Here is a 14,951-nt window from a genome sequence, read left to right as displayed (position 1 = left end):
GGTATTGGAAGTCCTAGCCACAACAATCAGACAAAAAAAAGAAATAAAACGCATCCAAATTGGAAAGAAGGAAGTAAAACTGTCATTGTTTGCAGATGACATGATACTATACATAGCAAACCCTATAGACTCCACAAAAAAGATACTCAACCATATAAGTGAATTTGGCAAAACAGCAGGATAGAAAGCCAATATTCAGAAATTGAAGGCATTTTTGTATACCAAAAACAAAATATCGGAAACAGAAATCAGGAAAAAAATCCCATTTGTTATAGCAACGAGAAAAATAAAGTACCTAGGAATAAACTTAACCAAGGAGGTAAAAGACCTGTACCCAGAAAACTATACAACACTGAAGAAAGAAATTAAGAAAGACACAAAAAATGGAAGCATATACCATGTTCATGGATTGGAAGAATTAACATCATCAAAATGTCATACTACCCAAAGCGATTTATAGATTCAATGCAATTCCTATTAAAATACCAATGATGTATTTCACAGATATGGAACAAACATTTCAGAAATTTATATGGAACCATAAACAACCATGAATAGGCACAGCAATTTTGAGAAAGAAGAACAAAGAAGGAGAGATCACCATACCTGACATCAAACTGTATTACAAGGCCACTGTAATCACAAGAGTCTGGTACTGGCATAAGAATAGACACACAGACCAATGGAACAGAATAGAGAGCCCAGAAATAAACCCAGGTCTCTATGGTCAATTAATATTTGACCAAGGGGGCAGAAGCAGAAAATGGAGTAAAAATAGCCTCTTCAACAAATGGTGTTGGGAGATCTGGACAGCTCTATGCAAAAAAAAAGAAACTTGACCACCAACTTACACCATATACAAAAATAAGCTCAAGATAGATTGAAATATAGTCAAAAGACTGAAATATAAGTTGCAACAACATAAAAGTCATAGAGGAGATAATAGGGAAGAACATCTCAGATATTTCATGCAGCAATATTTTCACTGATATGTCCCCTAGAGCAAGGGACATAAAGGAAAGAACAAATGGGTCTTCAAAATAAAAAGCTTTTTGCAAGGCTAAATAAATCATTAGCAAAATGGAAAGGGAACCAACCATATGGGAAAATATATTTGCAATGATACCTCGGACAATGGTTTGATCTCCAAATTATATAAAGAACTTGTGTGACTTCACTCCAGGAAAACAAACAATCCAATTAAAAAATGGGCAAAGGACCTGAACAGACACTTCTCCAAGGAGGACATACAAAGGCCCCAGATACATAGGAAAGGATCCTCAGCATCACTAGCCATCAGAAAGATGCAAATTAGAACACCAATGAGATACCATTTCTCATGGTCAGAATGGCCTTCATGAACAAGTCATCAAACAACAAGCACTGGCTAGGTTGTGGAGAAAAGGGAACTCTAATATACTGTTGGTGGGAATGCAGATTGGTGCATCTACTATGGAAAACGGTATGGAATTTCCTCAGAAAACTAAAAATGGAATTGCCTTTTGACCTGAAAATTCCACTGCTGGTATCATACCCTAAGAATCCTGAAACACCATTCAAAAGAACCTATGCACCCCAATGTTCATAGCATCACAATTTACAATAGCCAAGTGTCAGAAACAACCTAAGTGCCCATCCAAATGAGTGGATCAAAAAACTGTGGTACATTTACACAATGAAATACTACGCAGCAGAAAGAAAGATTTCCTACCCTTTGCAACAGCATGGATGGATATGGAGAGCATTATGCTAAATGAAATAAGCCAGGAGGTGAAGGACAAATACCATATGATCTCACCTATAGATGGAACATAATCAACAAAACAAACAAGTAAGCAAAATATAACCAGAGACATTGAAATAAAGAAGAAACTGACAGTAACCAGAGGGGAAGTAGAAGGGATAACTGGAGGTAAAGAGGGAAGTGACATCAAGGAACATGTATGAAAGACCCATGGACAAAGCCAAAGGTGGGTAGGATCGATGGTGGGAGGTGGGGATGGCTGTGGTGGGTTGGAGTGGTAGGGGGAAAATGAAGACAACTGTACTTGAACCACAATAAAAATAAGAGAGGGGGAAAAATTATGTGCATACTACCCAAAGCAATAAATAGATTCAATGCAATTCCTATCAACATACAAATTATGCATTTCACAGAACTAGAACAAATATTTCAAAAATTTATATGGAACTACAAAAGACACCTGGTAGCAACAACGATCTTGAGAAAGAAGAACGAAATGGAGAATCACACTGCTTAGTATCACACTGTACTATCAGGCCGTAGTAATCAAAACAGCGTGGTCCGGGCAAAAAAGCAGACATATAGAGCATTGCAAAACATAGCCCAGAAGTAAACCCACACCTTATAGTCACTCAATACTTGCCAGAAGAAGCAAACACATACAATGGGCTAAAGATAGTTTATTCAATAAGTAGTTTTGGGAAATTGGACAGATATATGCAGAAAAATGGAACTGGACCATCTTCTTATGCCACATATAAGAAAAAAATAAATTAATTAAAGACCTAAATGATATCCCCTAAGCCATAAAAATCCTAAAAAAACCCCATAGGCATTAAAATATCAGACATTGCTCATATTAATATTTTTTTCTGATATATCTCCTCAAGCAACGGAAACAAAAGAAAAAAATGGAAATTTATCAAACTTAAAAGTTTTTGCACAGCAAAGGAAACCATCAACAAGGTAAAAGACAAGCCACTGAATGGGAGACTGTATTTGTTGATACATCTGATAAGGGGTTAGTATCCAAAATTTATAAAGAACTTATAAAGAACTCATCACCAAAAATCCCAAAACAATCCAATTAAAAAGTGTGCAAAGGACCTGAATAGACACTTCTGCAAAGAGAACATACAGATGGGCAATAGACAGATGAAAAGATGCTCAACATCACTAATCATTAGATAAAAACAAAAACCACATGGGATATCACTTCACACCAGTCAGAATGGCTTTCATCAATAAATCAACAAAACTGTAAGTGCTGGTGAGGGTGTGAAGAAAGAACAACTGTTTTGCACTGTTGATGGGAATGCAGATTGGTGCATCCAGTGTGGAAAGTAGTATGTTACCTCAAAAAATTAAAAATGGTCCTGCCTTATAACCTAGAAATTTCTCTTAGAATTTGTCTGAAGAAACCCAAAACACTAATTTGAAAGAACATAAGCACCCCTATAACAATTGCAGCATTATTTCCATTTGCCAAGATTTGGAAGCAGCCCAAGTGTTGTCCATCAGTAGACAAGTGGATAAAACAACTACGGTACATTTACACAATGGAATACTACTCAGCTGTAAAAAAGAAGAAAATTATACCCTTTTTGTCAGCATAGATGGACCTGGAGAACATTTTGCTAAGTGAAATGAGCCAGTCAGAGAAAAACAAATACTGTATGATTTCACTCATCAGTGGAATGTAATAAACAGACTGAACTAACAAGCAAAATAGAGACAGACTCAGGTGGAGAGCAGGCTGACAGCTCTGTTGGGAGGATGTTAGGGATTGAGCAAAAAGATGAAGAACTCATGGAGATGGACAACAGTGTGATGATTGTGGTGAAGGAAGAGGTGGTGGAAGAGGAAGAGGGTATAAGGGGGATAAATGGTTATGAAAAAACACAAGAAAATGTATAATTTTTTAAAAAAGAAATTATTTAACATGTGACAAACATTTCTAGGTATATTCAAGGGGAAAACTCGATGCTATGTAGTATTAATTACAAATTACATTCTTTCACTGCAAGGGATATGTCACACAATGTGATAAAATGTAGTTAATCACATAGTATTCTAAAAATTGATAATGAAGACAGATACATTTAGAAAAATAAAAATTTGAAAATACTCTAAAATGATAGCTACTCGCAGTTGAAGAAAGGTAGGATTTGGTGGTGAGGGGTGGGAAAGAGGTGGCAGCCAGTGCTGCTGTTGAGGGATAAGCTCAAGTGAGCCAGGGAAAAAGTGAGTAAAAGAGTGAATGCCCAAGTTTTATTTCTGACTGCACGTGAAGATTGTTGGGCGTTTTTGTTGTGGGTTTCAGGACCCTTTAACAGAATGATTCTGCATCATGTACCCTCCAAAGCCTTAGACAAAGCAGTATGATGGAAAAAGAAGTCTTTATATGACCTTTTGCTTGACTGATACAGGTCCTGGTAAATTGACGCTGTATTTGTAATTGCATTTTGGAAAATAAGATATCAGGTTATGTCATTTGCAATTTAAATGGCTTTGTCCTTATAATATATTTTTTCCTATAAGAGTTCCTGTATTTTTTAGATCTACAATGAAATTAAGTCGACTGAGAGCCTCATTAACAAGCATGAAAATTTGCTTTGTGGTGTAATCGCTTTACCAAAGGTTTACTACAAGACATTGGGAAAAATTGTTCCTGCTTCACTACAGAACAGACACTTTACAAATAATCTCTGAATTATACAGATTCACACTTTTCTTAGGTCATTTGATCCACCCAGTATTTACTTTGAAACCTAACTCCTTCACCAAATCAACCCTTTTTCCATTTCCTCCTTCCTTAGAGTTTTAATGTGTTCAGTATATTCGGTTGTGTGAGCGTGATGCTCGATGGAGTTCTATGCTGATTTTGGCCATTTAACAACGGCACAAGGTATTCTCTATTTGTTGCAGAAAGGCTATCTTGTACTCTGATAGACATTTGCAAAATCAAACACATTTTCATTATTTCTGTTGAGTTTCTTACTCATGTACGATCAGGTTTATAATTTTTATGTGATTTCCATGTTTATGGTTTACAACTTTCAATTTTTCTTTTTAACACATGAACTTTTTTACTGTTGTTCAGTTACAGTTGTGCTGCTTTTACTCCACTGCTCTCCCCTATCCTTCCCCCCCAACTCCCACAGTCAAACACCCCCCACCCATTGTCCATGCCCATGAGTCCTCTATTCATGTTTCTTTGCTTGCCCCTTCTTGTCCCTTCTCCTTCTTTCCCCCATAATCCCCTCCCCGCTCCTCCCTGGTCACTGTTGATTTGTTCTTTATTCCCAAGACTCTGGTTCTATTTTGCTTATTTCTTTGTTTTGTTGATTAGGTTCCACTTATAGATGAGACTATATGATATTTGTCTTTCACCGCCTGGCTTATTTCACTTAGCATAATGCTCTCTGATTTCATGAGTGGATCAAAAAACTGTGGTACATTAACACATGAACTTTTTTATGGCTCTTAATGGAATTACCATATTAAAGCCACTTACCCATTTTTAAAGACATTTTAACTTAGTGTGGGGAGATTATAACCATAATACACAATACATTTAAATGACAAAAGTACAAAGCATGAATCCGTTGGAAGAAATGCTGAAATGTGATGACAAGATCATTTTACTTTTCTTCTGAGAATTACAGGCAATTTATGATTTTGTTAGCACATGTATATAGATTAATTATGGTGCTTTTTGCTTTGGATACAGAATTTTGAATACACATCATTGTATTCCATTAAATCATATTATTCAGATAAAGAAACTTCAGGTAGAGAGAATGTGGCCAACTGGATTATTGTTCCAAATCTTACCTTATTTTTCTGTCATAGGATCATACATCCACACATTTTACTATGTACCTTTTCAGTGCCTTCCCACTGTGGGAAAACTATTTTTCTTCATCCCTTGGCTCTGGGTTCAGCAAGTGCCTCGCTTTGTCTAGATATTAGCAGATATAATGCAAACAGAGGCATAAAAATCATAAGCGTGGTTATGCCTGCTTTCTTGTGTCTCAGCTGCTGACAGGGAAGAGCACGCTGGTCCAGCATGCTGGTCACAGCAGGAGGATGACAGATACATGGGGAAGAGCCAACTGAGCCATGGCGACCCCAGATCAGCCAACCCCAACCTTTCCAGTGAATGACCAGCAGAGGCACTCAGTGGGGCTTAGACAAAAATAAGCAAACTCCAGCCAACCCACCAAACTGTGAGCTAAATAATTTTCTTCTTCTTCTTTTAATGAGTAGTAACTGATACATACCATTATATTGGTTTCAGGTGTGCAACAAAAGGGTTCAGTATTTGCACATTTACCAAGTGATCACTGCAATAAGTCTAGTTAACATTCTTACCATACCTTGTTACAAGATATTTTTCTTGTGATGAGTATTCTTAAGATCTACTCTCTTAGCAACTTTTAAATATGCAAAACAGTATTATTAACTATAATTATAATGTCATATGTTATGTTCCCATGATTTATTTATATTAAAACTAGAAGTTTGTGCCTTTAGATTCCCATCACCCATTTTGCTTACCCCTACTCCACTCCCCTTTGGCATGGAGTATCTATGAGTTTGGTTTTTATTTCTCATTTTATATATATATATAAGTGAGATCATATAGTATTTGTCTTTCTCTGTCTGACTTATTTCACTTAGCACAATGCTATCGAGACCTCTTCAGTTGTTGAAAAACTTTTTGATGTACTCCCATTTGTTCATTTTTACTTTTGTTGCCTTTGTTTTTGGAGTCAGATCCAAAAAATCGTCACCAAGACCGATGTCAAGGAGCTTACTACCTGTTTTCTTTTAGGAGTTTCATGGTTTTAAGTCTTCCGTTTAAGACTTTAATCCATTTCAAGTTAATTTTTGTGTATGGCACCTGCATATGATAGTTGTCCAGTTTCATTTTTTCCATGTGGTGGTCCAGTTTTCCCAACATCATTTATTGAAGAAACTGTCCTTTCTACATTGTATATCATGCCTCTTTTATCACATATTAATTGACCATGTATGTGAGGGTTTACTTCTGTGCTCTCTATTTTGTTCCACTGATCTATGTGCCTGTTTTTATGCCAGTAACATACTATTTTGAGTATTATAGCTTTGTAATATAATTTGAAATCAGGTTGGGTGATGCCTTCAGCTTTGATTTTCTTTCTGAAGATTGCTTTGATTATTCAGGGTCTTCCGTTGCTTCATAAAAATTTAAAATTATTTGTTTTATTTTTGAAGAAATAAAATTTTATTGTGTGATACTGAGATATACTCAGTTTGGAAATCCTGTTATTATCAAGCAAGTACACAAGATTGGCAAGGCTACGCTCAAGGCCTGATTCAGCTCTAAAGATACAATGAGCCAGTTACAGAGTTAGATGGTTCATTACTTACATAGACAATGAAAAGAGGATTAAGTGAAAGGTGTCAGTTCTCTGAGATAAGTGTTTCACACACCAAAAAGGATGATAATGAAGCAAAAGGGGCTGGATGATTGCAAGGAGATCTGTTGGGCATGCGGTTGCTGAGGAACCAAATGCAGACTGTAACTAAGTGGTTTATATGGTGATACTGCTCTGAGGGGAGAATGTTGAAAGCACCATTCCTCATTAGAATCCAGAGACCATGCGAATGTTTTATGACAGCTTCCTGGGGGGTGGGGGGAATAGTCTGGTAAGAAATAGCACACGGAATTATAAGGCATCCTGCCAAGACTCAGATGAGCTGTGGTGCAAATCTCTGCCTATATGGATCTGTGCAGGGCACACAGGGTGCCATGGTGGAGTTTTTATTCCTCAAGAGGTAATAACTTACTGTTTTTCCTGTGGCGGGTGCTCAAATTCACAGACTTTATAGAAATGTGACATGCCTCCAATAGTCTATGCAAAAATAGTAATAGCCTGCTTTACTTGTCATCCCAAATAGCTGCGCAATAAATATATCAGTATCCTTTTTCAAGTACACTTAGTAACGGATATTATTCCTCTGACCTAATTGGCTTCTCATCAGTGATTAGCATTATGCAGACTCTAGTAATCAAAGAATTACTTAAAACTGTTTTTGGAAGGAAGAAAATAATGTTCTTGAAGTCTGAGTTGAATATGGACTTAGATTACACAGTACCTTGAGGTTTCTTGTATAACACCAATAATTTCTGTCCAGAGGCAATCTTTCAGAGACTTTAACATTTAATCATTTCATTTGATACTATTTTATTATTACTATGTTAGAGAAAGATACTGATTAACTAAATAATAGTTTGGAATGTGTATTTCAAATAGTATTGTCAGATGGGAGCTGTTCATGACCCACGTTCTCAGAGGACATAAAATAGTGTTACAATAGGGCAGTGAAAATACTCTGTATGATACCAACATGATAGATACATGATATCATTCACTTTTCTGGATCCATAGAATGCGCAACACTGAGAGCAAACTCTACGGTAAACTACAGATTTGGTGTAATTATGATGTATCACTGTGGGTTTGTCAATTGTAGCCAATGTACAGCTTTGATGAGAGATGTTGGTAATGCTGGAGGCTAGGCATGTGTGGGGACAGGGTGTATGGGAAATGTCTGTGCCTTCCTCTTAATTTTGCTGTAAACCTAAAAAGGCTCTAAAAATAGTCTTTTGAAAAAGGTAAATAAAATTACTGCAGTTCAACCATCATGCTGTACTTACTAAAAAGTAGTTTGTTTCAAACTAACTTTTATTTCCTTACAAGTATGGGAAACTATGAATTAGACCATTTAATTTTCTATCTAACCAGAAAGCAGTATCTTTTACACATTGGCATAATAGTAAAATTACTGCAGGAATTTCATTAAATTTGTCATGAACAAGCATGGCTTGATTGTTTTGAGAGCAGCAAAGCAATTAATTTCTCACGTAGTTTCTGCAAAATGTTTTGGCTTGTGATTTTATCAAAATTGCAATTTATATCTCTTCCTTTTATTGGCCATAAATAAAAGCAAAAATATCCCCAAATGTTAGTGCTAATTCTAATGGTATAAAATAGCTAACCTTGAAGGGACTTTGCACAACAAGGTGAAAATTAGATAATGACTCATACAAAGACATTAAAAATAAAAGATAGAAAAAAGTGTGTGCCTTTAATATACATAGTCAACAGTTTCAACACTTTATAAAAAGGAAGCTATGTAAGAACTTTCCTGGAAATTGCGCTGGATAAACTGATATTTTTAGTGTTCTTTCTCCTCAGAACAAAACTGTACTCTTCATTTGAGGACCCCCTGCCTCCTTGAGCCCCAACCTTCCATCATAATCTTGTGATGTGTCACTTACATTCGTACCAGGCATTCTTTGACTCACTGACGTATGACTGAAAAATGGTACCTGGATACCAATACATTTCTCACTGGGAAGACTATGTATTTTAAAATAATCCAGAACAGAGAGTACTCCTCTTGGCAAGGTGCACTGGTATGAGTCTTGCTCTGGCAGGTCGCCAATGAACAGGGTGTTTTCAGGCCCTTCCCCAGGAGGAGGTACTGTTAATGCCAGAGTTAAAAAGTTCCCTTAACTTTCATGCATAATTCAACACATGCCTTAGGATTTCTATGGACCGTGCCTACTGTAGCAAAAGAAAATAATCATGGAAAAAGAAAATACAGGTGATAAGGCAAAAAAGTTGCTCTGTATGAAGAAAAATATTTTATATATATTTTAAGTGATATGCTAGGAGAAGCACATACTAAAAAAAAACCACACAATACAGCAAAATTTTTCTCTCTTCACTGCATACCCACAACTCTCCCTGAGATGTAATCAGCATGAACAGATTTTTATATCTTTTCTGAAATAACATTCTGTGTTTGCAGACATAAATATATATGTATTTATATATAAATATATACATGTATATTATATATACAAATATATATATTCATATAATATAAACATGTATAAAATATATGTATGTATTTAAAACAAATTAAGGGCATACCTTGTGAAATATTTTTTAATTAATATGCCATATAGTAGGTATTAATAGAAATAGTACAAGTAGACATATTTCCAAAGGATATGTTTAAAATATCTTGCTTTCATTAGCTAATTTCTCTCTAGAGTCAATTTACTGAGAACAATTCAACATTACCTGTTAGTCATTTAAATACATTACCAGATTCCTAGAGGGAACATATTCAAATAAGATAGTAACTTGAATAATAACAATAATGAATAAAGTTGAGTGCTCACTGTGTACTAGACTCTCCTTTAAGTGATTTACTCATATTAACTTATTTAATCATTACAACCAAAGCCTACTAATTTTATCCTGTTTTAGAAATAAAGACACTGGATTGCAGAAAAATAAGTTTCTTGTGAAAACTCACACAAGCTATTAATAGCGAAGGCTGAGTTTTAATCCAGGTATTCTGACTCATGTTCTTATGTATTCTGCTATTATTAGCTGTCAGTATTTAATAGGAACTAATTTTTGTTCTTAATCTGAAAATATATAGCTTTTAAAGAAAATGTATAAAGGAAATTTATAACACAAATGACAAAGGCGTCTCTTTTTATCATAATACATTCTCTAGGCATGACTTCCCACAATCTATATTGCTGTTATTCCTAATTCTTTCCAACAGAATTCTCAGAAACACACTTTGCACGGAACTGCCTTGACAGCACAGGGCCCTGGATTCCTTTTATCTGCTGTTACGGCCTCCAGCGTTCAGCTTCAGGCAGAACCATCTGGGGCTGGACTTCCCGTCTCTCTCTGTCATTGTGTCTTAGCTGTGTGACACTTGGGAAGCTATTGACTCTTCTTGCTTCTCTCTTACCTTCTCTGTCACTCGCATCAAATCAAAAATATCATGTTGTGATATGTTAACTCTTCTGGAATCAATCCACCTTTTACAGGGGCAATCATCCTTTTACAAAAGGGTCCTCATGAATGTGGAAGTGTTGACCCACACGATCTTCCTCAGTAGTAACATTCTGCCAACCGTTCCTGAGTGCAGCTGTGCACGACCAAAATACTTCCCTGCACGGTTTCCACTTGTCCTCACACAGCAGAAGCTAAACCATGGTGCTGGAAAGAAAAATAATTAGGACTTTGAAGCCTTTTTTTGAGAAGATCTCAGCTTTTCCCCCTGAAATCACATTCAGTTCTTATCACTATAAGTAGATATTTATTTTTAAGTCCTATATCTCAAATTATGAAACCATCAGATTACATCTAATAAAGAATTAAGACTCATCTGAGAGAAAAAAACGCTGGTGCAGAGTAGGGAAGATGTTTTCAAATTTATTCTAAGAATATTTGCCTAGAAGCCTGATTTAGTCCTTGCCTGACTGACAAAATAAAAACCTATATATTGCATTTTACATTCAATTTTATACAAGGGGCAATTTTCATCCTTTGAGAATGATGAGCTAGAAGATTAGGCCTCTTTGGTGTCTATTTCTAGATTTTTTTAGCATAAGATGAGATTAAAAATCTGTTAGGAACTAGAATTTTTAACTTCTCAGTTGAGTTAAATCTTTACCCTTCTCAAAAATGTGTATATGCATATTTGCTTTTGAATAATTTTGTTGTTACTTAGCTAGTTTGTTTTATTATAATTGTGTTGTGGTCATTAGGGCTATTCACAAATATTTCATTTGTCTGCCTTTATTGCTTTCGCTGACAAATTATGAACAGATGCGATACGGATACTTCCAGATGTCAGCACGCCAGTGTTGGACAGAGGCTCTGTCAGCCTGGGTCCTTGAGTGACTTCCATGACCAGCTTCTCTGCTGATCTGCATTGGATGTTTAGTGCAAGGGAGGAATAAATTATTATTGTCTCAACACACTGCGCTTTGGGGATCATTTGTTACTGCAGCACAGCCTACCCAGCCTTGCCTATCCTAGTGCACATTATTTCTCTCTTTCCAGTATATCTCTATGGACCCATAATGACATTTGTGTTGTGAGAATGTCTATCCGTATGTCTTATTGGAGCACATTAGTTTAGTTATTCCAATCATCATATATTTTTATATCATGAAGTTATATTGGTCACAATTCTCATTGTCCACGTCACCACTTTTCTTTGTCGTATCACATTCATATCCTCCCTGATGTTATTGGGTACCATATTTCCACACACCCTTAGCAGTTAACATTAAGGGGAATCTCCACCGACCATAGATTTTACTCATAAAGCTAATGAATCTTTTGCATATATTGATGCACACGATACCTACTTATGTCAGTGTAGGTAACGCAAGGGTGTATCAGTCTCTAAGAAACTGGCCGGACCTCATGCACTACAAGAGCAGTTTTCCCCTCCTTCCACTTGTGATGTGGAGGAAGACTTTTCTGTTTCATTTCAGTTGGCAATAATAACACTATAAATATATTCTCTTCAAGACTAATTTCACAAAGTCATATAGCTTAACATTTAACCTTAACCAAGTTGGTCTTGCATTCAACAACAGAGCTTTGAATTAAGCTGAATATTGAGAAACTTCAATTTTACATCAATTACTTTCCTTCACTAGAATATATTGGATGGGCTAAAAAGTCCACTAAGGTTTTTTTTTGATAAAATAAAAGACATATTTTTTATTTTCACCAGCTTTATTGATTTGAATATTTTGAGTATGTCAGTTATGTCCTGCATGGTATAATGTTGATTGTTTTCAATTAACGTCTTGATTTGATCCCTATCAACTTCAATGGGTCTACCTGACTATGGAGCATCATCCAGCACGTTATTTCACAAACCACTTTTGACATGTTCCATCAATCACAGCCCCTTCTCCATACACTCCACAAATCTTCCTTTGCATGCTAGTTGCATTTTTACCTTTCTTGAAATAATAAAACATAATATGCCAAAAATGTTGCATATTTTCTTCCATCTTCAATATTAAATGGCTACCAAAAATTCACCAATTTTGATAATTTTTTTAAATGCATGCTGATATGACAGGTCTCACAATACAATCTAACAAAATTGTTTTGAATGAAGTTAAAGACAACTAAGCACTACTTGAACCATTTTACAGAAAACACCCAAACTTTTTGGCAAATCCAATATATTATAAATGACATTAGTTTCTCAAGAATTTTTATCTTCTTTATTTCAGTCACTCTTTAGTGCCTTTATTTTGAGCATTTTAAAATAGTCAAGATATACATGTAGACAATCTTTCCATCATCCTACTCTCTCTGTCTTTGACCCCACTCTCCATTTATCTTGTCCATCTTACCTGAGCCACACATTTCCATGAGGATACCCTAAAGACCTCATCCTTACTATAATTATGACACCAAATTTCAATTTTATGTATCATACTCTGTAACCACATCTTCCTTCCTTTAAAAAATTTTTACCACAAGTACCCAGACCTCAAATCTTCAATCGAACAAATACCTCCACTCCCTTCACATGGATATTATTTTACTGTTCTTCATCCTCGTTAAGTCTTTTTCTTCCATGCAGCTTAAAATCCCGATCTCTGATTTTCATACCCTGTATATGCTCTCTACTCTCTTTTTGTTATACTACTCTTGCTTTATTTTACTTGCTTAGCAAAACACACATGTGTTTAATTAAACTATTCTCTGATACCAAGCTTCCACGTTGTGACATAAGGCTGGAAAACAGCACAACTGTGCTAATTTGTCTCACTTCCAATGCGTGAGATTGAATCACAGATAGAACCTTCTGTGATAGAATCTTGCCCAGCAGTATCATACTCTGTGTCCCTCATCACTTCATATTTCATCCTTTCTTTCCAATGACCTTTTTTTTTCCTCCTTAGGCTCTCAATATTCCTTCACCCCCACTTTACTTCTTACTTCATTGAGAAATTGTAGCAATCATTAGTGAACCTTCACAGAAAGCCACTACTACATCTAACCACCTACTAACATTCATACTCTAATTTCCTCTTTGTTGCCATATATTAACTCACAGTGTTTCTATAGAGACAACCCCTGCATTCATGCACTAGATTCCATTTCTTGTCACCTACTCAATGTCATTGTTCCAGGAAACCTCTTTTCTCCAAAATGATTTTTCTACTTTACTTGCTACGGGTTTGCTATACAAATAAATTGTTAATTCCTCTGTCTAAAAATATTTCTTTCTTAATTATTTACAACAGTCTGTTTCCAAGGAGAACATACACATGGCCAATAGGTACATTTGTATACCTATAAGGTGCTTAAAATCATTAATCTTCAGGAATATGCAAGTGAAATCACGAGTTATTATCTAACAATTGTTAGGATGGTTATTATTTAAAAGAGATAGTAAATGTTGGCAAAGATGTGGAAAAAAGAGAATCCTTTTATGCTACTGGTGTGATTTTAATTAGGTGCAGCCATTAGAGGAAACGATATGGAGGTTCCTCAGAAAATTAAAAATAGAACGGCCATATCATCCAGCAATTCCACTTCTGGGTGTCTACCCCAAAGAAACAAAATCACTATTTTTTAAATTGTATTTTATTGATTATGCTATTACAGTTTTCCCAATTTTTCCCCCTTTATACTCCCTCCACCCTGTACCCCCCAACCCTCCAGCATCCCCCCTTAGTTCATGTCCATGGGTTGTTCATGTAAGTTCTTTGACTCCTCTGTTTCCTAAACCATTTTTATCTCTCCCTGTCTATTTAATGCCTACCAGCCATGCTTCTTTTTCCCTGTACCTTTCCCGCCTTATTCCTCCCCTCCCTCTCCCCACTGAAAACCCTCCATGTGATGTCCATTTCTCTGATTCTGTTGCTGTTATAGTTGTTTGCTTAGTTTTTGTTTTCATTGTTTTTCTTTCTTTTATTTTTTTAGGTTCATTTGTTGATAGTTGTGAGTTTGTTGTCATTTTTACTGTTCATAGTTTTGATCTTCCTTTTCTTAGATAAGACACTTTAACATTTCATATAATAAGGGCTTGGTGATGATGAACTCCTTTAACTTGACGTTATCTGAGAAGCACTTTATCTTCCCTTCCATTCTAAATGATAGCTTTGCTGGGTAGAGTATTCTTGGATGTAGGTCCTTGCCTTTCATGACTTCAAATACTTCTTTCCAGCCCCTTCTTCACTGCAAGGTTTCTTTTGAGAAATCAGCTGACAGCATTATGGGAACTCCTTTGTAGGTAACTCTTTCCTTCCCTCTTGCTGCTTTTAAGATTGTCTCTTTGTCTTTAATCT

This window comes from Desmodus rotundus, chromosome 3, assembly GCF_022682495.2.
Source record: "Desmodus rotundus isolate HL8 chromosome 3, HLdesRot8A.1, whole genome shotgun sequence".
Lineage (NCBI taxonomy): Eukaryota > Metazoa > Chordata > Mammalia > Chiroptera > Phyllostomidae > Desmodus > Desmodus rotundus.
Note: the sequence above shows the minus strand (reverse complement) of the source record.